General features: G+C 34.2%; 1 protein-coding gene and 1 pseudogene across 1 annotated transcript in view; one reads left to right on the plus strand and one right to left on the minus strand.

The window, feature by feature from the left end:
• Positions 1–25224, plus strand: part of LOC134698970 (beta-1-syntrophin-like) — a 146059-nt gene that overhangs the window by 106811 nt on the left and 14024 nt on the right. The gene's annotated exons all lie outside the window — the stretch shown is intronic.
• On the minus strand, positions 3630–5012 carry LOC134698953 (integrase/recombinase xerD homolog; annotated as a pseudogene).

Below are 25224 nucleotides of genomic sequence, written 5' to 3' on the forward strand. Positions count from 1 at the left end.
ACAAGTGTTTGAAGTGCTGATAAATTAACAAATCCATAAGAACAAGGCACAATTGTATAGGAAATCTTCCGTCTGATAGAACCTTGCAGAACTAAACGATGAATCAGCAAAATTGTTTTGATTACGAACTGCAGGAGCTATTGCTATCAATTCTTGCAGTTTGTCATATTTTGGGGGATCCTTTATTTCATGTTCCATTTCATGTAACATGTCGTTTTGAAGTTGATATGCAAACAATCGTATGTATGTCTCTGTTGGTCCTCTATCGTGACCTATGCTCAATTCTACTGGCGGTTTTGTTGAAATTTCTTCAGTAAACGACATTGGGTGAAACTTAATTTTTTTGCCAGCCTTTTTTATTTTGATGACAAATGAGGATTTGCATGTTTTAATTTTTTACGAAGGCTATTTAGTGGTCGATCTGCTCGGCTGGTCACCATCAGGTTGTATTCGCGATCGTTTCCCCTGCACAACTTTTAGTTTGATTTGCGTCTTGTAATAACCAGTTTTATCTGAAAAAAAAATTAGATATAGTCACATGTTGAATAACATACGTGTTAACAAGAACTATCGTTAAAAAAGATATCCGACGTATTTAGATTTGAGTATATGTTTAAAACTATCATTTCGATTTACCATTTAAATAACGTTTTCTCTGTTTGTGTTCAGCATTCTCCGTCCTCGTATCTTTCTGTATAATGAGACAATATCTGAAAAAGTCTACTTTCCATGTCCCCCACTTCACCAGCAATTTTTTTTTTATTCAACCATCTTTTTTGAAAATTTTAAATTTCAGTATAAACTAAATTATATAATGCACCAACTCCTGCCAATTAAACACTCATTCTTGTATTTCTTCTACTAAAATATTGTATTTTAAATGCTCAACCCCCCCCCCCCCCCCCTAAAATCATGTTGTCCCATGTAATTTTTTTATAACTAAATCATTCAAATAATATCCAAATTAATTTTTATATTATTTATATTATATAATAAACTTGCCCCTAATTTGTCTTTTTAAATTATAACTAGAGCATGTAATAAAATTTTGCAAATTTTAAGAGAAAAAAAATTTGTCCCCAGAGGTGATTTCCCTCCTGTTACCACTAGGTGTTTTTTTACCTTTGGAAACGTTTACAAGACCAAGAGTTATTTTCCCATTATGTATTTTGAAGAGCATCATTTCCTGAATGCATTAGTACAAAAAAAAAAGATGGAAAGGCAGCCAGGTTTAGAAAATTCAAGCCCATACAAGGTACGAATTTATAGAAAAATACTTTATGGTGTTCTAGTATCCTGTTATAGCCTTTTCTTACACTTTCTGAGAACAATTTTAAGTGTGCACCACAACATAAGGTGTGTTTTTATATCATCTTTTTAAATGTTATATGTCACAGGAAATACACTTACATTTAATGTGATAAAAAGGACAAAAACTATCGCGTAATTCCTTTCTGTTACGTTCTGTCATGTTACCTGATAAAAAGTAACAGCATAACCATCATCAGTAACAGGAAGGATGCTAAAAACAATTTCACTAAAGAATCGAAAAGTTTATCTACTATATGCCAACCATTTCGTCTGATTTATGTTATCACAACCTTATCAAATAAATTTCAAAATAATACACAATATATTGAATAAAAAGATAGGGTTTTTCTCTTTGATAACAGCAGAGAACATTGTGCAGTTCTAGTAAAGTAGATAGTAACAAGAGGAATTTATTTTAGAATTTTTCATTACCTAGGCAGATTTTTCATCTTGCAAATAAAGTTTCAAAGGATAAATGACATTGTTTGCTGTTATCTTCCAATTATGACCAATCTAAAATGATGTATTTTTCTTAAACTTTAAATAAAGCAGAAAAATCATTTCTGTTACCAACTCTGTCCTGTTACCGTTGTCCTGTTACTCAAGATTCTTCCATGTTACCGACATTTCTGACTATATTTAAGTATATTTCTAAACCTTTTGTATTGCAAATGCTAAAATCAATAATTGGCATTTGATAAACTATTGCAGGATATACTAGTAAACCAAAAATAGTGTCCTAAACTTTATTCCCATTAGAAACTCTTTAAAATTTGTTCATTTTGGTAACAGGAAAGAACTGGATTTTTGTTGTGCCATTTTTAAAATAGCCATTGCTCCCCTATTAAAATATTGTTTGAATTACAGACAACAGTTCCTAGATCCACAATGTGTGTTCTTCGATTCGTGCTATTAAAATCCCGAGTCTAAAGATTATTTTTTTTGTTTTTTCTTATTGCCAAAAAATAGACTTTTTCAGATATTGTCTCACAAACATTCACCAAAACCCCGCTGAAATCTCACATGAGTAGGTGCGTTCTAACAGTTGTACGTTCGTACAACAAAGTTTACATTGACAAGTATATAATTGTCTCGAATAAACAGCTGTCATGGATGCAAATAGCTATTGGAGAACTATTTATATTAATACAAATATAAATCTTTGTAAGATCTAGTTCAAATATTTATAATTTTTCACTTGTTTTCCATCACGATATAATTAACGAGACGTTTTTTCAAACACAACCAAATCACCCACCATGAAAGCATTTTGTCCTATCACAGAAAGGATTTTCGAGCATGCGTATTCTGTTGCCATAGTTAAGCATCCTTAAGTTCAAAGGGCACAAACCGAAACTGTACCGACTACGTCGGAAAAATAGTATATGATGTGTTCCCGACATCCTTTTTCCATTTTTTAAAAATAAGACGTTTTCGACCATAATGACCACATCACTTGTCTCAAAAAAAATATTTCCTATATACCTTAATATAACACAAGGTACTTAACTAAATTTTTGGAATAATGACACCCAGTCCCAAATTCCCGTTATTTTTTTTATTTCTCGGTTGTCAAACCTACTTAAACTTAATATGCCGTAAATCTAAATTGATTTATCTACACAATGGTATATGACACGACTATCATAGTTGTCGGGATCATTAGGAGCAGGCATCAGAAGTCGGTCAACGGGATGCTTTTTTGCATTCGTCCCAAACTTTGGCAACAGTGAAAATTGACAATCTGCCAACAATAATAACAAGTATTCTCTATACTACAGACGACAGACACACAAATGACACCCTTTTCTGCCATTGACAGCACACCAACAATACCTTCTTCGTACACATGGCAGTAAAAGAAATAAAACTCAAACACAAATTCAAATTTGCCGACAGCCCGTCGTACGTGATGGACGCCAGATATAATTGTACAATAAATCTATAATCGTGACATATAAATCAGTAATCAAATTGCATTTTCATTTACCAATCATTTCAGTATGTACAACCACAGCAAAATATTGTATACTGTACGTTTAATAAAATTACCCCTCATTGATAGCCAAGGCCGACCAGGAAAAACCGTATTACGGAAACCTGTGCCCGAATCAATGCTCGAGTCTATCTCAGGATAATGAACGTCGGACCCCGTCATTTTAAAAAACAGTTTTCGAAAATCAAGATTTTTGTTATAATGTACAAACAGATAAATATCATCATTTAGAAAAAATGTAGTTTACACGGTCAATACGACGGCTAGAAGTGAAAATACCACAGAAAAACACCTTATATATGACCACAACTCAGTCCTCTGATTGGCTAAATTTCTTCGGCCTACCGAAAATTGACGATTCCCATATCGAGAATACAACATTTTCCCGCTATACTGATCGAAATGCGGGAAAATATTAGTATTCTCTATACTACAGACGACAGACACACAAATGACACCCTTTTCTGCCATTGACAGCACACCAACAATACCTTCTTCGTACACATGGCAGTAAAAGAAATAAAACTCAAACACAAATTCAAATTTGCCGACAGCCCGTCGTACGTGATAGAAAACCAAAGAAAGGGGTAATCTATAGGCCTAATACCTTAGATATCTTCAAACGTTTTTCAGTGGAATCTACTATGTAACCGTCTTTACTAGAGTCAGACTTCCATCTACCGTGCTTCTTTAAGCATCTGTCACTAACATCGGCGTTTGCCGCCATTGTTGCCCCACCGGATCTGAACGAATGGAGACCTATGTTTCCATCTGGACAAATTGTTCGAATTCTCTTAAGAATAGACTCTCTAGCCGCCGTGTAACTTAGCTTTTTATCCTTAGTAATAAGCTTGCATGTATTACGAGATCTATAAATAGGCCGAAACAAATAAAAAAAAATTCTGGCAAGAATCACTGAAACCTGCTAACCTAGTGTACCTTAGAAACATTGTGTAAGGACAAGCAGATGAATTACCCTTGGAAATCAAGACTTCAGAACTTTGCCTATATTGGTCTGTTTTGCTTTTTTTCGATACACAAAATTAAATGAGATTCATGTACTTTTACATCACAAAAGCGTAACGAACTGACCTCATCATATCTAAGAAATCCTGAAAAACTCAAAATCATCATTGCCAAATCCCTTATAACAAGTAAATCTAAAGAATTTTTAAACATATCACAAAGTTCGATTAAAGTTTCCGGAGTAATTGGATCTTTCTTCTCTGTCTTTTTTGGTGCTACTCTTTTAGATGCTTCAAGAATTGATGTTACAAAAGTGTTTGATGTAGGATCGCTTAGACCATTTATCTCATGTGCCCATTTTATACCATACACTGCGTTCGAAATAGGGTGACAAGTAGAATTATTGTTCAATAAATGTGTTAAATACAGTGCAACATGAACTGGCTGAGCTGGCAAAGATTTGTGTCCTTGTAAAGTAATGAAACGTTCCCATCGTTTGTAAGAATTAAAATATGATTTAACAGTATTGTCACTTTTAGAGTTTATCAACAGTTCACACATCTTCGGATAAAGCTCGTACATATAACTGCCAACTTCTATACCACTGTCATGAACGGCCTCCTTCACTGTGTTGTCTAATGCAATCCCTGTTGAAATAAATAACGTCATAAGTATATTGAAAACTAAAATTCTATTCTTAATGCTATCAATCTAAATTTGAAACACTGTTGTCCAAATACTCCGCACTGCCCTCTGCCTCTTTTAGTAAGATTTTCCCCTTGAAAAAACTTTCTGTCAACTATGAAATCCTTAAAATTTCCAAATCGATCCACCAACATAGGCCAAAATGGTGCCGATGTCCATTCCGGGATGACTAAAGTGCCATTGCATTTTTCTATTCTAATCTTATTAATAACCTTTGGAATCAAACTTGGTGGTGGAACTATCCAATTATTTTGTCCACCCCATACTACTGTAAACGAGTCTATCCCAGCAGTCCCGGGACACCAAAACTTTGAGTTAAAATGTTTGCACTTGGCATTGTAATCATGTGCGAACCTATCTATGTCATGTGGACCCCAAACGTGATCAAGATACAGAAAAATATCATCTCGTATTTCCCAGTCATCACAATCTGTTACCCTACTTAAAGTGTCTGCATACTGGTTTGATTCTCTTGGTAACCAAACCAAACTCAACTTAATTGCATTATCTCTGCAAAATTCATCAACGAACAAAGCGTTCTTATGCAAAACCATTTTCCTACTACATTAAGTATATGTGTGATATTCAGATTATCTGTGAAAACTCTGATAATCTTACCAGAGAGGATATTGACAAAATTTATCAATAATCTTTTTACAGCCTCGAGCTCTCTCCAGGTCGAACTTTCGGCCTGTTCCGCCATTGACCAACTACCAAACATTTCCAAAGGTTCGTCCTCTGAACCAGTGGTAACAAAACCACCGAAACCTGTACCAGATGCATCACTGAACACATAATAATCTTGTGGTACATTATAAGTCAACTGACTTAACCGAGATCCTATCTCGTTAAAGTTTTCAACTTTATGTTCCCAAAAAATGCACTCCTCGAATGCGTCCGTACTAACTAGTACTTTGGCGTTCCAACTTGCCCTTTGCAATATACATTGGTACAAATACCTTGTTCTTAAACGTGCCTGATCTCCTAATACAGGCTGCATTGATATGATCTGTCCTACAATACTTGCAATAAATTTCACCCGGAAAAGCCTAATTCCGTAGTGAAATTGTAACCTGAAAACTTCCAAAATTCTTAAAAGCTTCTCTATTCTTTTTTTCGGTAATTCTTATAACCCCTTCTATCATATCCCAATGAAAACCCAACCAGTCAAGACCTTGAATAGGAACCCAATTGCACTTCTCTGATGCAAGAACAAACCCAAATTGTTCCAAATCGGAATGGATTTTTTCACTCGCTAACATAGCCTCTTTCATGTTTTTGCCCCCGCCGAGGCCATCGTCTAGATACATGACAATTTTTAGACCCGTACTTCTCCAATATTTTATAACTTCCCTGACTACCTTTGTGAAAATATACCCACTGGTTGACAACCCAAAAGGCAAAACATTATACACATAATATTCATGCTCCCATTTAAAACCTAAATATGTAGTATCTGTTTCAAAAATGCTTATATGATGATATGCGCTTTTTAAATCGTAAGAAAATACAAAATCTCCTTGATCATATAACTGTCTAGCAGTTTTTGCATCTTCATATTTGTGTTTAAATTTAACTACATATGGATTGATATGTCTTGCATCTAGTACTAATCTGAGTTTTGAACCTCTATTATGAGCTACAGTTAAAGGATTAACTACATATGGCTTACGAGACACTTTAGTAATACATCCTTTTTCTAGCAATTTTTCAATCTCGCTCTGAACAAATTCAGGATTGTCTCTTGCTGATTTGTTATTTTGTAATTCAACCATGCATGGAATTGTGCTGAAAGGAATTTTATACCCGTTTGCTATAATATCTAATACAAAATCCGTGGCACCTATTCTCTTCCATTCGCTCAAGTTCTCTTTTAAATGACCTACACCTGTACCGTTACATTTTACTATAGTAGTAGTATGTGTATTGCTCATTGACTGGACATCACGTGATGTCTGTGTTATTGAATTAACATTTCTCATTGAATAGAGTTCACCCGATGCTACTTCTGTTTTTGGGTGAGTATACATTTCTACTTTATTATCAATTTTACATATAGCAGTATCAATACTTATCTTATGTTTTTGCTCAGCAGCAGACTTTGGACAATTCCTAATCCAGTGCCCGTACTCATTACAATAGAAACATCTACCGGGTCGTACATCAGACCTGGATCCACCACTAACGTTCACAGGGATCGAATTTGTTGTTTTCGCTGGAGCCTGTTGTGTGTATGGCACGCTCTTGCGGTCTGGGCGTCTTTTTAACTTTTCTTTTTTCAGCTTGCTTTCTGCTCTACTCTGCGCTTTATACATCTTCTTCTCGTCCTCGGAATCTTCAGCGAGTGGATTGGTAACGTATTCTTCTACCACGCGCCAACCCGCGTCTGAAGAATCTGCAAGTTTGATGAGCTTTTGTCGATTTTTTATCAAGTCCATACCTTCTGAAATTTTTCTTTTTGCACTGTTGATATTGGACTGCGTCAAGTTGTCGGTCTCAAATTCTGCATGCACTTCTCTGATTTTGGCGTACACTTTCTGGTTGTGTTTGTGTTGTTCTTCGTTCCCCCTCTTTCGGAATTTATAACTGTCGGTCAGTGATTCGTCCATCCTAGCTATTTGCGTGTCCGACAGCACTTTCTGGTTGTCCTGTATCCTTCTTTGGAACCCTTCTAAACGTGAATCTAGTAACGTCGTCATACTGTTCAACATCTGGTCCTGTGTGGATTGAACGGCATTCTGTACTTCTGTCTGGATAACTTGCTGTAATTCGGCGTCCATTAGTTTACACGGTCAATACGACGGCTAGAAGTGAAAATACCACAGAAAAACACCTTATATATGACCACAACTCAGTCCTCTGATTGGCTAAATTTCTTCGGCCTACCGAAAATTGACGATTCCCATATCGAGAATACAACATTTTCCCGCTATACTGATCGAAACGCGGGAAAATATTATAATATGATAATAATTCTTTATTTAAAGGGTTGCTCCGCTTTAACACTAATCTTCTTGTAGGCTCTCATGAAATACAATAAAATTTAACAAACAAAACAAATAATTATATACAAACTCACACACGCAATCCGTAATTTAACTTGTCATTGATTAATTAATGTGACGCCTTATTTTACGAAATAAATTTTATTAATAAACGGATAGTATTTTTATTTAATTAGTGATCATATTTTTTTTAGAAAATTGGTGATACACTTATACTTGTAAGATGCGGATATTCTAAAACTATCTATGAACCAAGTTGACTCATTTTTGTTTGTAAGTAAGGCGGTGACAGGGTCTTTGTTACTATGTAAGATTTTTGTTTGTTCTAGGGTCAAACACTGGATCTGCAAATGATTCTATGCATACATACGAGTGATAATCAACTTGAGTATTTATGACAAAGGAAGTAACCCATTCGTCCATAACAAAACCCAACGATCGAGAAGAAACCTTCACTTCTGATTACATTCAAAACACAATAAAGAGAATCAGGATGAACTTAATTAGGATGTTATTACATACAAGAAAATCTGCGTTTTGAACTTGTTACTGTTCACACAGCTACTGATAAGAAAAAAATGATTAGGATGATGATGAAATGGGAACAGAAGATAACTATGAATTTGAATTCTTGTGAAGAATAAAATTAATATTTTTGATTAAATGTATTATTTATTTTATTTCAGGATAAAAGAGGGACGAAAGATACCAAAGGAAATCAAACTCATAAATCTAATACAAACTGACAACGCCATGGCTAAAAATGATAAAGACAAACATAAAAACAATAGTACACATGACACAGCATAGAAAACTAAAGAATAAACAACACGAACCCCACCAAAAGCTAGGGGTGATCTCAGGTGCTCCGGAAGGGTAAGCAGATCCTGCTTCACATGTGGCACCCGTCGTGTTGCTTATGTGATTGCAAATCCGCCAAATAGTATAATTCGTAGGTCACATTCATGAAAGGGAAGGGGATTGTAGTTACGACGTAAGGAACATATCCGATATCATTTGTGAAACAGTTATTCCATAACGGGCAACCAACTCGTGATGGCGTCCGTAATATTTACGAAGGGATGATTTCAACTTCACCATTTGGAACTCTTAGTTTAATAGCTTCCTTGTGAGCAGTAACCCTCTATCAAAAAAATCATGATAGGAAATGCAAGCACGGGAATATCATATCAATTTGGAGATATATACCCCGTATGCAGGTGCTGCTGGAATGTTGCTACTTAGAAATGGAAAGTTCACAATTGGAAAGCTGAAATTATCTCTTTTGTCGTAAAGTTTTGTTTTCAACCGACAATAAATTGATAGATTTTGTAGGACTCGCACAAATTTTGTAAGACTGACAAGTTCTAATCTAGCTTTGTCAGCCCCATGACGAACAGGTCAAAATGAAATTTCGCGAACTCTGACATAATGTATTTTATTGTCAAATGGATACAACTAATTCGTAGAACTATTTAACCAAAGGTTTCGACCTTAGATAAATATCACTCCTATCGTGTATTATAGTATCTATGTTATCACTTCTGTCTTCTTATACCACTTCCAGTAAACGTCGTTGAATACTATAAAGTATTATCATCAATAAATCTGAGACGCTGCAAGACATTAAATAGAATTGAAGGACACTCATGTTACTTCTACGTAAGGGAAGAGTCGTCTATATATAGGCGACCGATTAATTTCGAATGCATAAATAAACCTTTTCAATTTAAAAAAAATCGCATAAGAGCGAATCGGCAATACAATGCACTATTCGGTTATCTAATGTTTAGTCAGTTGTTAAAGGTGTTAACAAAAAAAGCGGACATTCACTTCACTTGCATCAGTTTATTTTCTTGAATAAGATCAGTAATCTTATTGTTGTTTCCTGTTATCTATTTCTTGCATGAAGAGAGATTTCTCGCATCACTTTGCTCGGAGTTGTATACTAAAATGATACGAAGATAGCGTTAATTCTTTAGGCTTATCAAGCATAAAATGACAATATAACAACATTTCCATCGGCTTTTCCTAAGATTATGAATGACTTTCGAAGGCTAAAACGATGTACATTTCACCCAAGGCAATGGCCACGTGTTTTACTCAATAATTCCTTACACATTTACACTTTAACCAAAAAATACACAACAGATATGTGCTAAAGGCATGTAAACTAGTGCTGTTTTGCTCACCTTGGTCTTTGTGCATATCAAACAAAGGACACTTCAATATTGTAGACAAGAATAAAGAATATATCTGGGTTTTTTTTGTTGTTATATTGTGATATTGTGTTATTTTCAATCTATAAGTTTGACTGTCCCTCTTGTGTATCTTTCGTCCCTCTTTTGATTCTTTCTTTCTACAGCTCTGTCTGCCAGTTCACTCCGTTGAATTAAACAAATGCTGAGTCATCACTAACTCCAGTTTGCCACTTAAAATCAAGTACAGTTGAAGGACAAACAGATTACTTTAAGCCCCAGTCCCACTAGACCAAGGTCGCGGTATGAGCGGCATTAAAATGATAATTTTCGTTACTTTCACGATACTACTACGTCCTAATTACGCTTCTACAACGATCCCGCTACGATTAAACCACGTTCTCACCGCGCGTATTCTGCGACCTCACTACGCTTATAAAGACCTTTCTACGCTCTTCACGTTCTCACTACGACCATACCATGAGTTATCCGATTGCAACACGATCTTACTGCGATTTTAGCACGTTCTTACCACGATTTTACTACGTTCATACCGCGACCTTACTACGTTCTCAGCAATACCGTCAATACCGTGTATCATATCAATATAGTTCCATTCCTTCTATTTCTGATTAAAACGGAGATTTCTCGGAAACAATACAGTCATGCCACCCAAATCTACTAGAACACGTGGGCGTGGTGGTAGGGTTTGATGTAGAGGCAGAGGGAGCAAAGTATGAACGCTATACTAAACTCCAAATAGTACACAAGAAACTAAAATTAAAAATAGTACAAGACTAACAAAGGCCAGAGGCTCCTGACTTGGGACAGGCGCAACAATAGTGTGGTTAAACATGTTTGGGAGATCTCAACCTACTCCCTATACCTCTAGCCAATGATGGAAAGTAAACGCATAACAATACGCACAATAAAATTCAGTTCAAGAGAAGTCCGAGTCTGATGTCAGAAGATGTGACAAAAGAAAATAAACAAAATGACAATAATACATAAATAACAACAGATCTAGACTACTAGCACTTAACTGACATGCCAGCTCCAGACTTCAATTAAACTGATACTATACACATAAGTAGCATAATATCAAGAGATGTCGGAACGACCAATCAAACCTAAATTACAACCTATTGCTGGTCCATAAATAAACCTCAAATGACGATATTTTAGTGCACGATAGCAGAGATGACACAGAGGTGTCAATATATATATTAAGGAAGATGTGGTATGAGTGTCAATGAGACAACTCTCCATCAACGTAAAAATCTATGAAAGTAAACCATTATAGGCCAAGGTACGGCCTTCAATACGGAGCCTTGGCTCACATCGAACAGCACGCTATAAAGGGCCCAAAAAAATACTAATGTTAAACCATTTTTAAAAACGGGAAAACCAACGGTCTAATCTATATAAAAACGAGAAGCATGGTTGAGCCGTTAGAGCAAATGGATAAATACATTCAGACAAACAAAATCTAGGGAGTTTTTTTCATATAATTTATGTGAAAATGACAATAAAAATGATGGTCGTAGTGTGAACGTAGTAAGGTCGTGAGAATAGCATGAGGACGGCAACGGCGTGCAAGAATCGTACTATGGTCGTGAACAGCGTGGTAAAGTCGTAGTGGAAGCGTAGTTGGGTCGCGGTGAGAACGTGGTGGTCGTAGTAAGGTCGTGATAACGTCGCTGTGAGATCGTATCGTAATCTCTCCGAATAGAATCACGCTTTCGCTACGATTGTACAGCGACCTTTGCGATCTTACTACGATCTTAGTGCGCTCTCACTACGCTTCTACCACGACCTAATTTCGCCACGACCGCACCACGATTGTTTTGAACATGTTTAAAGTTTGCCACGCTCTTCAGGATCTCGAAGACCTCACCACGACCGTGGTACGACCTTACTGCGACCTACACGATCGTACCACGATCATCAAAATTTGCATTTTTTTCACAGATCGTGGTGCGATCGTGGCCTAGTGGGACTGGGGTATTAATGAAAGAGAAAACATGATAGATGCTATGCTCTATCATGTTAATGGTATGGCGTCAACAATTTGTACTATCACACATTTCAACGTTGAATTGATAACTTTGTAAGAAAGATAATACAATGTTCTACGTCTTGTGGTTAAAATTATTGGTTGACATCAGTGAACAAATTGACTGATTTTTTTCTTTTATTTCATTTTCATAAATAAGACAATTTATATGCCTACATTTATAATGTGTAAAATTTATTGAAATTAATTAACAATTACGTGAACTAAATTACAACAAATAGTGAAATACATGTAGTAGCACATGTTTATTAATCATTAAACGGCAAATTTAAGTTGTTAATGTCTATGTCATGTGGTCTCTTATGGAGAGTTGTCTCATTTGAAATCAAATCACAGATTATTTTTTTTTAATTTTTTTTTTTTTCAGAAACCAACATCCTCGTATTTCTGTTTGTTTTTAATCAGACTCAAATAAATTATTAATACAGGTACATTCGGCTCTAAGCTTTCGCAAATTTATTGGATATTTTTTTTTCAAGATGCATAGACGTTTTCATTAGTCAAGTTATTTCAAGTCAGGAATATGACAGTTCTTGTCCATTCGTTTTTGATGCGTTTTGTTATTTGATTTTGCCATGTGATTATGGACTTTCCGAATTGATTTTCTTCTAAGTTCAGTATTGTTTTGTGATTTTACTTTTTTCTTTTTCTTTAGATCAGTCTGTCTATAGAATTTTGGTCAATATAATAATTGAATGTCTAAGATCAAAAATAGTTTATATCACCAATACTTGTTTTTATCAGGCGTCTTCTTAAAAGGTACATATCTAAATGTTATTGTAAAAGTAACATTTATTAATGTGATACATTATTCTACAGGGAGATATAAGTTAGAATAATCCTTCTGGTATATCATCCATCTTTAACATTAATAAAAACAATAGCTGAAGGATAAAGCCATATGGAAATAACAGCACGAATTTAGATTGAGAATGAATTTTTGCGACGGTTATTATAACTCTGGTACCTTTGATAACTTTTTTTATTATAATCATTCATTAAGTATTTACCGATTTTGTTTAATTGATCTTCAATGGACTGTACTAACGCATGTAACTGTTATGATTGGAAGATACGACCTTAGATGACCGGCAGTTGTATTTACTATAACGACCAATCCTTTTAATCTAATTCGATGACTTGCGGATTAAACAGTTGCATACTATAAATGTCTAGTCAGCAAAAATTTAAATACGCTCCTGGAAATTCAGTAAAGTTGACGGAAAATCCGATTACTTTTACGGAAGAAAAATAGTCTGTATATGGATGACCAATTTGTATACAATATATTGATTTAAATATGTGTCTAAAACCCTGCATAAAGGCGGGACGGCTACCAAAAAAAAATATATTTAGACATACCCACTCTTTGCGCTAATAAGTAATAAAGTTATACAATGTTGATTCCTAGTGGAAATCAACGTCATGCACATGATTATTCAGTTAATAAACAGTTTTGACTTAAATGGTTGTACAATACTAGTAATTACACCCAAAAAAAACACAATTCCATTTAAATATTTTTCTACTTCGTGCTTTTTTACACCTTTTATTCATTTGTTGTTTCGAGCGTCGCTGATGAGTTTTCTGTAGACGAAACACGCGTCTGGCGTATAAGTGGAAAATTTTAGTCCTGGTATCTATGATGAGTTTGATTATTAGACAAGTGAATACACAAGTTAACACAATTACAGACTCATTCCCAATTTTATATTCTATTATGAGAAATTTATCTGTGACAAAAGAAAGGTTACAGAAATACGTCACTTTTTGTGGCGTTGATACATTTTTTTACGCAGTTTGTAATTTTATTTAGGTGTTCTGGTGTTCAAGTTGTAATGTTTTATATTATTTATTTTCTTCCCTGAGTGTTCTTTCGTTAAATTGTACTATTATACACCTGTCACATAATATTGTCATTTCATTCATTTAACATTGCCATATCAGAGGAAGGTTTGGCAAGCCATAAAACCTGGTTTCACCCTCCATTTCATTTTAAAATGTACTGTATCAAGTCAGGAATATGCCAGTTGTTTTCAAATAGTCTGTTTCTATGTTTTGTGGCTTTTTTTGCTGTTGTTTCTTCGTATCGTTGATGTGGTTTCCTCGGTTTTGGTTTGAAACCAAGATTGTTTTCGATAAGTCGATTGATGCATAATGAGCAGCGGTATATGACTGTTGCCTGTATTTCAATTTGACATTATTATTCAATCATTGAGTGTTCAGCGGACATTTATGGATTGTCAGAAAACACATGAACTAGATCATTTACATACCTAAATTGTACTTGGATAATATATCAAACTAAATGAAATAAAGTAACCTTTAAGCAAGTCATATAGTAACACTGCCTTTGGAAAGTAACAAGAACTATTAAGATACGAATATTACAAGATAGTCTTGAGTTCAAGATTCTAGGTGCTGAAGTTTTGCATTTTATTTTATACTTTATCGTTTGCCCTTTATATGTTTTCATGCTTTTATGTTTGGTTTGGTCGTATGACGTTTCGCGATATTCCTCATTGATGTAGGTTTTAAAATGGGATGGTGAAGGAAGAGGTTTTTCAAAATGTCGAGCGGAAATGTAATTTTGATGTTTTTCGTAAAATTGTCACTATGATCCATACAACCGCTTGTGTGCATCTTTTTAAAATATTTCTCCCGTAACATAAGACAAAAAAAATACAGCATATACAATTAAATCTTCCTTTTATTCCCTTTTAGCTGATATGGATACTATATATACGAATACGCCTTTAGTATACAGTGTTGTTATCTTAATTAAAGGCAACAGTAGTATACCGCTGTTCAAAACTCATAAATCCATGGACAAAAAACAAAATCGGAGAAGCAAACTAAATCCGAAGAAAACGCATTAAATATAAGAGGAGAACAACAACATAACACTAAAATGTAACACACATAGAAACGGACCGAGCTTCAGACAAAATCCCACGAGAATAAAAAATATAACATATATAATATCAAAACCAAATACATGAATTTGGGATAGACAAGTTTCGTGACACGTCTTATCGCAATGTGAATTTACACTAAAAAATAAGAGAAAACAAACGACACAACGTTAAAATGTAAGACACACAGAAACAAACTATAATATAACAATGGCCATATTCCTGACTTGGTACAGGGCATTTTTAAAAGAAAAAATGGTGGGTTGAACCTGGTTTTGTGGCATGCCAAACCTCACACTTTTATGGCCATGTGAAATATAACATCAAAATGACAACACAACACCACAGGACTTTAATATGAATTAAGTGGAGAACACAATTGACAAAGAATCAGACGAATAACAGCCAACAAAAGGCAACAAGTTCAAAATTTTAATACGCCAGAAGTGCATTTTGTCCACACAAGACCTACTAGTGACGCCCAGATACAAAAGTTTGTAAGCCGAAAAAGTACAAAGTTCCTTTGTCATTTTTATTATACACCCGCTTTAAAAAAAAAAAAGGGGGGATGCTAATGTACCTCTATCGGTCCATCCATCCATCAATCCGTTCGTCCCATTTTTCGTCGCATTTTTCAGGACCTACAATTTCAGGATTTCTGAAATGTGGTCTCAGGGTTTTTAAATATGTCAGCTTTACCGTGTGATGCGTTTTGATTCATCACTCGACTACTGTTTATCGAACACTTGTATGAATCTACACATGATGGCCAAGATGAAAATTTTCGTCACATTTTTCTCAGAAACTGCAATACAAGTTTCTGAAATCTAATTTCAAATATATATGGACAATCAAATCTATGGTGGGTTCCAAATCTATTGCAGATTCCTAATCTATGGTAAATGTGACGTCCTGTCATTTCAAATCTATGGCAGATTTTGTTTTTCTCCAAATCTATGACAAGTTTTAAAAATTTCCTAATTTATGGCGGATTTTTGTTGTTTCCAAATCTATGGCAAATATTGGGCAAACGGAAAACAAAGCAGTACATTTTCTAACAATCATTTGTCTTGAGCAAGTGGAAAGTAAAATCACCAAAATACTGAACTCAGAGGAAAATCCAATCGAAAAGTTGAATTTTGGCAAAATCAAATAACAAAACACATCAAAAACGAATGGCCAAGAACTGGCATATTCCGAACTTGGTACAGCCATTTTTAAATGTAGGAAATATACGTCAACGGGAGAATGTCTATTGACATTTGTGAAATAAACATTCCATAATGGTCAACCCCTCAACCCCCAAGAAAAAAAGATAAATTCATATACCTTTATACCGACTTCAAGATTAAAATTATGTGCTCTGTAAAAAAATGACATTTTTTAATCTGTGCATAGTACCTGTTTAACCCATTCATTAAACCAATAAATAAGTCATTTAACTTACACTACAAAAAGGCCGCTTTTTGTTAAATAAATAAATAAAAATGAATGGTTTGAATTTTCAAACAATATTTATTTCAGCGATATCGTTAATACTTCTTTATTATTTGATGACGATTTAAATCAAATTTGTATCCTGTAAATTAACTTTCATTTTATAAACTTTAACTGTTCCAGTCGTAGACAGTAAACTACTACTAAAACTGTGCCCGGTAATTTAAATCTCACTTTATAAACTTTAACTGTGCCAGTCGTAAACAGTAAACTACTACTAAAACTCCTTTTCTAAATTATGCGGTACTGAAAATAGCGGTGCCCTTATTCATCGCGGGTATCGACAGGTACAGCACGTTTTGTCCCTCTTCGGGATAATAGGTCACACCTTCCTTTAAACCACCCGCAAATCGTTGTCAGGGAAATACCTTTTACTTGAATGGTGTTCAAATGTGTGGGTTCCGCCATCATTGGCGACGGCGAAGATGAAATAGTGCGTTATTCAATTGTGACGTTATATGTTACCATTTCCCCCCGATCCGTCATAGATTTGAAGAAAACAAAAATCTGCCATAGATTTGCGTTGTTTGGCGTTTGGAACTTCGCATTTGTCATAGTTTAGGAATCTGCCATAGATTTAGAACCCGCCATCGATTTGAGTCCTACATATATATGTCTACACCGTATGATGCTTTTTCAGATTCACCACTCGACAACTTTCCGTTTACCGAACACTTGTATGATTTCACACACGATAGCCAAAGTAATAGTTTTCGTCACATTTTTCGCAGAAACTACAATACAAGGATTTCTGAAATTTGGTTTCAGGGTTTATTTAGTCAGCTATACCCTGTGATGCGTTTTCAGATTCATCACTCGACAACATCCAGTTTACCGAAAACTTACATATTTTTACACTATTGAAATTATCCACTTGCGTCGGGGATATCATCAGTTTCACTTGTATATTTGGGCGTCGTTGTGTCGAATATATATACTGCACGTGAATCGTCCTCAGCAGATAGTGTGGATTAGGGTTTCAGGTGAAACAGTTTTAAAGTGAAAACAATTTAAAAAGTACTACATACTGAAAATACTTTTATTCGCTGGTTGTGTTGAGATCCTTCAATTCCTTTTAACCCTTCCTGAAAGTTAAAATAAAAAACATAAAAATTGCAGATGTTCGCACAAATGTTTCACACACAGAAACGTGTATATAAGACGGGTGAGATCACCTCTAGTTTTTGTGGGGTTCGTGTTGTTTATTCTTTAGTTTTCTTTGTTGTGTCATGTGTACTATTGTTTTTCTTTTTTATTTTAGCCATGGCGTTGTCAGTTTATTTTCGATTTATGAGTTTGACTGTCACTCTGGTATTTTTCGTACCTCTTTTTAAGAGACATCATCAAAAGATCGATGTAGGATAAAAAAAAAAAACACACTTAAATCAAATAGTTTGGGGGTTGGGGTCAATATAGCTGTTTTGTTAATCTAAAATCAATTTTACATATATCCCTATTGGTCAATCAATTTTTCACAAATTAAGTTAATAGGGGGGTGTGGGGTCAGTGAAAAAACTATGTGAATTAAGTTTTTTATCCTTCATTGAACTTTTGATGTCGTCCCTGAGTTTTGTACGTTATACAGACTTTGTAAAACATATGTTAAGCCAGAAAGGTTATATATACACTCTGTCCTTTAATATGGCATGACTTTGTAAAAGTGATTTTTAACCAGAATGATTATCTATAGGTGGTACGGTACTATTTGCTTTCCAGAATTTAGGTTGCTCTTTTGTGTACCCTACCAATGTATCTGAACAGTGTGATTGGACAAAAAATACAGTATCAACTGAACACCCTTTCGCAAACTGAGGGATGAATCAGGTGTAGAACAATATGAAATAATTTATCAAACAGATGAAAAGAAGTTTTACATTGTGTATTCACTGCTGGCCTTAGATTTTTAAAAATAGCAAAAAAAATAAACGGTCATGATGCACATTCGTGTTCATTTTTGAATAGTTAAATGAAAGAACTTCAGTTAACTGTAAATGTAGAATATTTTGCAATGTAAGAAAGTGGTGAACATTCTAATAAGAAGTAAAAACACAAAAATACTGAACTCCGAGGAAAATTCAAAAGGGAAACTCCAAAATCAAAAGGCAAAATCAAAAGTCCAATCACATCAAACGAATGGATAACAACTGTCATATTCCTGACTTGGTACAGACATTTTCTAATGTAGAAAATGGTGGATTGAACCGGGTTTTATAGCTAGCTAAACCTCTCACTTGTATGACAGTCGCATCAAATTCCATTACATTGTCAACGATGTATGAACAAAACAAACATACTCAAAGAGTACATGTCAAAAATAGGGGTACAGCAGTCAAAACTGTGTTATCATCTTAATATCACTATAAAACAACAAATGTAACGAAGAAGCACAAAAAGGCATACATCAAATTTAACATACTCATTTTGCTTTTCTTAGACTACTCAATTTATCTATATAAAGTCTACCCGTAAAGGATAGAAGGTTTTGATTGCTGGTGTAAAATTGCGCGTTTGAAATTCGTACAGGTAGAAATAAAAATAATTTTGTCGTTCAAAGTATGAGGGCATACATACATGCATCACTATATAAACAACAAATGTTACGAAGAAGCAAAAAAAGGCATACATCAAATTTAACATACTCATTTTGCTTTTCTTATATCACTTAATTTATCTATATAAAGTCTACCCGTAAATGATAGAAGGTTTTCATTGTTGGTGTAAAATTGCGCGTTTGAAATTCGTATAGGTAGACATAAAAATATTTTTTTCGTTCAAAGTATGAAGGCATACATACATACATAGTCACGTAAAGTTGATATAAAAACAACAGATTCGACAGTAAATGTAATAATAATAAATAAAATAATGTGTGGTTTAAAGTATGACGGGATACATACGTACAGTTTCACGTAAAATGTATACATGTAACATAAAAAACAGACTTAACAGAAAAAGTATTGTTATTGAATAAAATAATTTTGTCATTCATAGTATGTCAAGGTCCAAAAGTAAAAGTAATATTTGTAAATGAAATAATTTTGTCGTTCAAAGTATGATGTTTTTATACAGTCACACAGTCAATTCAAAAGAATATCTCAAAAACTGACTTAACAGTACAAGCAATATTAATAAAGACAAATAAAAGAAGACTATAACACGTTATCAAGATGATAACCAACGTCAGTACGCAAAATCTATACTTCAAGACCATCTTGTATTATTTGTGAAGTTGATACGGAATGTTTATCAACGAGTTCTCGGTATCTTCCGATTAACTTTTTTAGAAAAAGGACGAGACGTTCTTTGGCATACCCCTGGTTCATTAACTTTCTGCTCAGACACTGGTGACGTTTTACAAAGTCTGAATAGGAGCTGCAAGCTCTTGAATACCTAATAAGTTGGGAAATGTATATTCCATATGCAGGTGAAGTTGGTATATTACTACTAAGGTTGGGGAAATTGATAATTTCAAAATTAAAATCGTCTCGTTTGTCATAGATTCTGGTACTGAGATGACTGTGTATGTCAATTTCGAGGTATAAGTCTAAAAATGAGGCGGAGGAAGCCGTGTCTGTGGTCTCTTTAATTTTAATGGAAAGAACATCCTCAATATATCTGAAAGTGAAATTAAATAACCTGGCTTCTTTGATCTTCTTGATTTTAACAAGTGTATGAAGGAATTCCGATTCATATGAAAATAAGAAGAGGTCGGCAAGGAGAGGCGCACAGTTCGTTCCCATAGGAATGCCGACAATTTGTTGAAACAGTCTACCTCCAAATTCAACAAATATGTTGTCAATAAGAAACTCTAGCATACTGATGACTTGTTCCTCTGTGTAGTATGTTTTACCCTTTTGTTCCTTATTAACCAAATATGCCTTATGGTATCCCAAAGTGATAAATTTATAGCGTATGCTACCATTTTTATGATGAAAAGCATTGTGGATTATTTCTTTTAGACGGTTTTTCAATTTCACATGGGGAATGGTTGTATACACGGTTGAAAAATCAAAAGTTTTAATAGAACTTATTTCAGAAAAAGATCGAGATTTAAAATTATCCAGAAGTTCTTTAGAGTTTTTAAGAATCCACATATGATTAATACCACTACGTGAGTAAACAGTTTCACAGTATATTTGAAGACCTTTTTTTAACTGCGGACAGAATTTTAGTCAATCTAATGGACAATTCTTAAGTAGAACAAGCAGATGAGCCGGCAATGTACCGTTGTTTGTACGGAATTTTGTGAAGTTTAGGTATCCAATACAAACAAGGTAAGTCCTCCGATTTGTTGTTCAATGTAATGTTCATAGAAGCCATGAAGGACTTATGATTCGCCAAAATCTCATCCTTGTCAAATGATATGTTTTTGTATGTGGGATTACCTGAGTGCTCATGTATTCCTAATTCTTTTATAAGTCACTCGTAGTAATACGATTTACATATAAAGACAATATTATTTGAAGCTTTGTCCGCAGGAACAACAACATACTTATCTCGAAGAGATGATAGACATTTTACAGCCTCTTTGTCACTGAAAATGGACTTAGGTCGATCATTCACACAGTTCTTCAACTGATGAATGCGACGTTTTATCAGAGACCTGATTGTGTTTACCCATTCTGACAATGTGTCCAGTTGAACTTCTTCTCGTTTAGCCCATGCTCTGGCATATTTCTCAATTGATTCCATAATTATTTTGAAGTTATGGTTCCAATTGATGTGTTGGGGTTCTCTAAACTTGGGACCATGAGAAATCACCTTTCGGAGATTTTCATGTTGAATTATGTTTAGAAAAGGCTATCATTATCCCTTACTACCGTGCCACCTTTACGCTCTATACTTTGATATGGCATGATTTTGTTAACCAGAAAGGTTATCTATACGCTCTATTCTATGATATGGCATGATTTTGTTAAGCAGAAAGGTTATCTATACGCTCTATTCTATGATATAGCATGGTTTTGTTAACCAGAAAGGTTTCTATATGCTCTATTCTATGATATGGCATGATTTTGTTAACCAGAAAAATTATCTATACGCTCTATTCTATGATATGGAATGATTTTGTTAACCAGAAAGGTTATATATACGCTCTATTCTATGATATGGCATGATTTTGTTAAGCAGAAAGGTTATCTATACGCTCTTTTCTATGATATGGCATGATTTTCTTAACAAGAAAGGTTTCTATACGCTCTATTCTATGATATGGCATGATTTTGTTAACCAGAAAGGTTTTCTATACGCTCTATTCTATGATATGGCATGATTTTGTTAAGCAGAAAGGTTATCTATACGCTCTATTCTATGATATGGCATGGTTTTGTTAAACAGAAAGGTTTTTATATGCTCTATTCTATGATATGGCATGATTTTGTTAACCAGAAAAATTATCTATACGCTCTATTCTATGATATGGCATGATTTTGTTAACCAGAAAGGTTATCTATACGCTTTATTCTATGATATGGCATGATTTTGTTAAGCAGAAAGGTTATCCATACGCTCTTTTCTATGATATGGCATGATTTTCTTAACCAGAAAGGTTTCTATACGCTCTATTCTATGATATGGCATGATTTTGTTAACCAGAAAGGTTTTCTATACGCTCTATTCTATGATATGGCATGATTTTGTTAAGCAGAAAGGTTATCTATACGCTCTGTTTTATGATATGGCATGGTTTTGTTAACCAGAAAGGTTTCTATATGCTCTATTTATAGATTATTACATGGCATTTTCCATATGGCCCTGGTATCAGCCCTAGACTCCCATATCAAGCCAGAGGGCTTGATATGGGTCGTGGGCTGATACCATGGACCATATGGAAAATGACATGTAATAATCTATTTATCACATATTTTCAAGCAGGAGAAAACAAATAGCTTACACCAAATTATGTTTGATATTTCATCAAAAATCAAAAAGATATTTAACGAAAAAAATAAATAAATGTATCACTGTGAGTTAAAAGAAAGTTAGTATCACAATATATTAACAACATTTTGTGAAAAGTTTCAGAAATAATTAACAATAAATATGTTAATTCTAAGAATTGCAAATATTAAACGACTTTAAAGTGTTACATTACAAATGTTACAAAATGCGTAGGAAGAATCCTATATCGCTACTCATTTCAGTGTGGCGTCAATATTTTCTAAATTCTTCATTACGTCAAAATTTCACGGGAACTTTTGTGATTTTCACTGTTGATTTCTACTTTTTTCTTCTACAGCACATTTGTTACTTTCTAAATTTCTTTTCATTGTGTTCAACTTATTTACAAATAGCCTTTGATTGACAGGTTACCGGAAGTTAAACTCGGGGGATTGATATGGATTTCGAGGGCTGATATCGATATCGGCCCCGAGGGCTGATAACCAACCTTGACTTCCGGCTATTATTGGCCATGCAAAAACGTACATATCAGTACAAAATATGTGATAATCTATGATATGGCATGAGTTTGTTAACCAGAAAAATTATCTATACGCTCTTTTCTATGATATGGCATGATTTTGTTAACAAGAAAGGTTTCTATATGCTCTATTCTTTGATATGGCTTTTGATGACACAGCATATGTACAAACTATTAGTGGGGTATTGTTTTACAATCTAAACATTAATGTGGTATCTGTGTCAATGAGATATCTATTCATAAATGAAGGCAACAGTAGTATACCGGTGCCCGAAAGTCATAGATCGTTTGCGAGAAAACAAATTCGGTTTACAAACTAAAACTACTGCAAACCCTTCCCGCAATCTAAACGATAAAGGTAAAACAAAATGTAAAACTATTTGATAGAAAAAAAACACATATATTTTTCTAAAATACTAGTAACTGTACATAGTTATCAAAAGTACCAGGATTATAATTTTATATGACTGACGCGCGTTTCGTCTACATAAGACTCATCAGTGACGCTCAGATCAAAAATATTTATAAACCCAAACAAGTACAAAGTTGAAGAGCATTGAGGATCCAAAATTCCAAAATGTTTTGCCAAAAAAAAATAGTTTATATCACCAATACTTGTTTTTATCAGGCGTCTTCTTAAAAGGTGCATATCTAAATGTTATTGTAAAAGTAACATTTATTACACAGTCTGAGTTTAAAATTTCACATTTAAAATTGATGACAGTTTTATTTTTCTCATGAACGGTGTTGGAAAAAACTAAAATTTTTATGTATGTAAGTAAATAACCATAAGCAAATATAATTAGATGTTTCACCATAAGGAAGTTCATATATAAAATTTCTTCAGATTATCACATCACGTTGTGTTGCAATTTTATGATAAATTGTGAGAAAAAAACTTGGACTAATATAATAAAACATAGAAATTACAACATTTATTTCTTAATGAGCAAATTACGAGACTCAAAAGCAGCAGATTTATAGCTGACTTAACATTTCAAAGTCATAATTTACCAGACACGCACTTTACAGCCTACGCGATAGAAAAAAAAACAAATAAATATAAAAATAAAGTAATACGATATGACATGTATGATGGCTAATTATACATTAATCCACTAAAGACCAATAAACGAGGCTGTTAAAACATTGTCATGTGTATTAATATTGCTCGTCAAATAGGAGTAAGTTTTTTTTTTATCGAAAACATAGACATTAACCGTAAAATCGTGAGAATTTGTTTGGAGTACAAGTTAAAAAAACAAAAGGATCGAGGCTTTTTTTTTATTTTTGTATAATAGCATGTTTAGCAAAAATCTGAAATGTTCAATCAAAGATGATTTATGTCACGGAATTGGACTTCACTATGTGAACTGATACAAAAAAGGGACAAAAGATACCAAAGGGACAGTCAAACTCATAAATCTAAAACCAACTGACAACGCCATGGCTAAAAATGAAACAGACAAACAATAGTACTCGACACAACATAAAAAACTAAAGAATAAACAACACGAACCCTACCAAAAACTTGGGGTGATCTCAGGTGCCTTGGAAAAGTAAGCAGATCCTGCTCCACATGTGGCACCCGTCGTGTTGCTTATGTGATAACAAATCCGGTACATAATCTAATTCGGTAGGTAACATTCATGAATGGAAAGGGCATTGTCGTTACAACGTAATGAACATATCCGATATCATTTGTTAAACGGTTATTCCATAACGGTCAACCAACTTGTGATTGCGCCCCTAAACTATACGAAGTGATGATCTCAACTTCACCATTTGGAACTCTTGGTTAAATAGCTTCCTTGTGAACAGCAACCCTCTATCAAGAAAATCATGATAGAAAATGCAAGCACGGGAATAGCGTATCAATAGGGAGATATATATCCCGTATACAGGTGCTGCTTAGAAATGGAAAGTTCACAATTGGAAAGCTGAAATCATCTCTTTTGTCGTAAAGTTTTGTTTTCAGTCGACCATCATTGTCAATATCTAGATGTAAGTCAAGCTATGAGGCCTACTTAACTGTATATGTTGTATTCTTTATCTCTAGTTCGATGGGATAGATGCGTACAACATAGTCACCAAATTTTGAATGACATGTATTTATTGAAAGAACGTCATATA

The sequence above is a fragment of the Mytilus trossulus genome, unplaced genomic scaffold, assembly GCF_036588685.1.
Source record: "Mytilus trossulus isolate FHL-02 unplaced genomic scaffold, PNRI_Mtr1.1.1.hap1 h1tg000024l__unscaffolded, whole genome shotgun sequence".
NCBI lineage: Eukaryota > Metazoa > Mollusca > Bivalvia > Mytilida > Mytilidae > Mytilus > Mytilus trossulus.